Source organism: Anneissia japonica, unplaced genomic scaffold (genome assembly GCF_011630105.1).
Source record: "Anneissia japonica isolate Jap-2015-1 unplaced genomic scaffold, ASM1163010v1 scaffold2069_len581484_cov189, whole genome shotgun sequence".
NCBI classification, from domain to species: domain Eukaryota; kingdom Metazoa; phylum Echinodermata; class Crinoidea; order Comatulida; family Comatulidae; genus Anneissia; species Anneissia japonica.
In genome coordinates this window covers 6,077-10,034 of record NW_022741553.1, presented here as the reverse complement: position 1 = coordinate 10,034, position 3,958 = coordinate 6,077, and the positions used below count along the sequence as shown (strand labels likewise).

General features: G+C 33.2%; 1 long non-coding RNA gene across 1 annotated transcript; it reads left to right on the top strand.

The window, feature by feature from the left end:
- The first annotated feature begins 436 nt into the window (after positions 1-436).
- LOC117118776 lies at positions 437-3,909 on the top strand. Its single transcript, XR_004447092.1, has 3 exons — positions 437-568; positions 1,216-1,294; positions 2,978-3,909. It is a non-coding gene; the product is annotated as an uncharacterized LOC117118776 (long non-coding RNA).
- The last annotated feature ends 49 nt before the right edge of the window (positions 3,910-3,958 follow it).

The window sequence follows — 3,958 nt, the reverse complement described above, 5'->3', positions numbered from 1 at the left end:
TGGTGCACAAGTGTAGTACAGTATATAAAAGGTAAGATGTACTGTATGGATAAGGTGTGTTGCCAAACAATAATTGTCATTTTATTCTGATTATGATTGCTTGGAGACTATGATCCAAATGAGTTTGGCATTTGACAAATTACCATGCTATTTTTCAACTTGCCAGAATTTAACCCACAACTTTTTATGGTTAAAATATTTATAATCTTCCAACCTTTGGAAGAAAACTATTTAAAAAATATCAATGCTTTCTTAATGTTTAGACGTAATTACACAACAAAATAAATGCATTGATTTAGTTACAAGATACATGCTACAGTGCCCAAAATCCAGGATGTATTTTTTTCTTTGTCTGAAGTTTTAATTGTTTAGTGTTGTGTTACTCAGTCCTGAATTTTCTTTCCATCAGCAATTATGTTCTTTTTTCCAGCAACATGTGAACAAAACACTCCACAAACTTTATTCCCATTTCAAGCCTAGGAGATTTATCCAGTCCAGAACGAAACTCAAGTCAAGAAGAGTACCTTGATCTTCTATCACAGAAGCCATTTTTTGCCAGCACTTCCAGGTACGCAGTACTGTACTCTATATCTAGTTCTAATTAGTAAATATAAAAGACTACATTCAAATTGAATTTATCATCATCATCTGGTACATTGTTTTGTCTTGGGTAGATATTATGTAAGTTAATTATTGCCATGAATTTGTTATAAATTATCAGTTTTGTCTATCACTCTCTTAACATAGTGTCCACAAATCAAAAGCCACTTTTTGAGCTCAACATGCCAAGCCTGACTTTATAATGCCCTTTTGTTGCTTGCTAAAATAACATGGCCCTTAATAGGGCATGACTAAGATTATCTTATGTATTTATTGTCTTGGGAAAACATGGGATAATACAGTAAGTTGATTGTGCATCCAGAGGTGACGGAACTAGGGGATGCTGTGTTACGGAGAGTAATGTGTGACCAGTGGAGTGGTCTGCATCAGTTGGTTGTTACCATGCGCCTAGTCGCCTTTCAAAAATGTAATATTAAGTGGCCATATATATCTTTGCGTGATCAAAACTATAGGATAAGAGTCCACTAGCATGGTGTTTGGGATGTTATGTGGTGTAGTAGCATTGGGGTTAAAGTAATGCAATTCTATAATTATTATTTGTACAGTAGTTACTGTGCTGTGGATTAAGAATATTTTAAATATTGATTTCTATAGAGCAAAGGAGTCACTTGGACACAGAAGCATTTCAGTCTATGACAGTGGAAACAATCCTGGTGATGTCTACTGGAACAAGGTAGCTAATTATTAAAAAGTATTTTCAGAAAGGGGAATGACAACTACCTTCGTCAGAAAGAATTAGCTGGTCCGATATTGTTGATGACTCTACGTATGAAGATTTGTATTTAAAATTTGTTAGTAGCTCTCAATCAACAATTATGATATTATTGTATTTATGGGTGAGTCTGTACAACATAGTGTATTGCAGTTCTTTGCAATATGTAACCTAATGTTAAGCTAACTACAAGTATCTGTATTCCATGAGTCACTAGCATTGAATGTCCAATTGCCCAGCTAATTTACTAACTTATTGAAACTTGTTAAAATTATGATTAAAATGTAATAAATCTTAATTTTAATTACAAGGAATTACAGACAAGGTGTTTTTTAGGTACATTTATCCAGAAGTGTGGTTTCCCTAACTAATGAATTTATGATTGCCTTTGCAACGTCTCTAAGATATGGTGATAGCAAATTATAGTAAACAAGCTAAGAAGTAGAGTGATTAATTGATAATATGTTAGTACTGTACAGTGTTATTAAGCTGGTTATGATCCAGAATTGTGAAATAATCTTAAAATATACTATTGATTATTGCATTCTACTAAATTGTATTGTAAGGATATTACTATAAATGTTATTTTGTTTACTTTTGTTAGCCACCAAAAATGTAGTGGGAATTTTTGAAAAAGTAATTTAGACAGTAATTTATTGTATTTTTACAAAAAATTATTTTTAATAAATTTAAAATTGTAATTCTATATTATTAACAGTTGACAAGCATATTATTTACGTCATCTGTGATTCTACGTTACGGTTGACGACCGGAATTCATATTGACAATAATTTACAGTATTTTTACAGGAATTACTTATTTACGGTACCTGTGATTTTACATTACGGTTGACGAATGACATTTAACATTGACAGTAATTTACCGTATTATTAAGGAATTAATTATTTACCGTACTGTGTTTATACATTACGGTTGACGACCGGCATCGAGATTGACAGTAATTTTCCGTATTTTGAAAGGGAATAATTATGAACGGTAAACGTGATTCTACATTACGGTTGACGACTGGCTTCCTTATTGGCAGTATTTTGACGGTATTTTTAAAGGAATAAATTAATAACGGTCCTGTGATTCTATATTACGGTTGACGACTGGCGTCCTGATTGCCAGTATTTTGACGGTATTTTTACAGGAATAAATTATTAACGGTCCTGTGTTTCTACATTACGGTTGACGACTGGCGTCCTGATTGCTAGTATTTTGACGGTATTTTTACAGGAATAAATTAATAACGGTACCTGTGATTTTACATTACGTTTGACTACCGTATTTCGATCAACAGTAATTTACCGTATTTTTACAGAAATTTATTTTTAACGGTAAATGTAATTTTACATTACGGTAAAGTACTGGCGTCCCGGTTGCCAGTATTTTTACGGTATTTTTACAGGAAAAAATTAATAACGGTACCTGTGATTTTACATTACGTTTGACTACCGTATTTCGATCAACAGTAATTTACCGTATTTTTAAAGAAATTTATTTTTAACGGAAATGTAATTTTACATTACGGTAAAGTACTGGCGTCCTGGTTGCCAGTATTTTGACGGTATTTTTACAGAATAATTTTTAACAGTGTAGGCCCTACTGATAATTATTAATATTAATTATTTTCCTCAGTAGCAGATTTACTCGAAGATCTTACTGTTGAGGTTGTTATAGAAGAGCAACAACAGCATTCAGAAGTATGTATGGTAGACATAGGTGTCAAAGGCGACATATAATTTTAGATGTTTAATTAATTTTTTGTCACTATTAACGAACGGGGCTGCTACCAATAAAGATAAGGAGAAGTTACGTTATATCCAGGGTTGTGCTGAGTATGCAAATGAGGGAAATTGTGCAGGTCAATTTGCTGATGAATATCAGGGCTGTGTTAAACATGTAAACCAGGTAAGTCGTGCATGATATTGATTGGCTGAGAGCTATGAATAATGAGATAGGTTGTGAAATGTTAAATTGGGTGTGATTTGGAGGGGGACTTGGTTTTGAGGTGTGCAAGATAGAGGACGATGTCCGAAATTTGAGAATACAGATAGAATTGTGCACACAGCCTGCAGATATCAATTGCCATAATAATAATGTGTATTTTGAGCATTGAATGTTGCAAATAGGCAGGGAACCGGGATTGACGACTGCTACATAAGGAAAATAGCATATTGAGAATGCAAATTGGTGAGCTCAACAATAAACTGATACGAGGTGGCGGTTGCAGCTAAAACTACGGATCTAAATGAGCTACGGTACCTGCATGGTGAAAACCAGATATTTTACACATACTCTTGTTACGTGAGTTACAGTGAACTTATTATTGAGTTAAACATTGCATTTTGTGAACGTGAGATACATAACAAAAATAACAAGAAGTTGAAGTTGAGACCGTATATGCGAGCTACCCCACAGTGCAGAAAACGTACGGAAGTGAAATGCATTATTTTGAATTGGAATGGTGAACTCTACCAGCTAATAACGAAGTGAATAAAAGTGAATAAAAAACTTATTGTTGAATACATATAATATAGAAAGCAAATTGTGAAAAGAAATTAATGATCATAAGAACAGCCATCTAAGTCAAAGATATTTGCTACGTATACAGATATATAT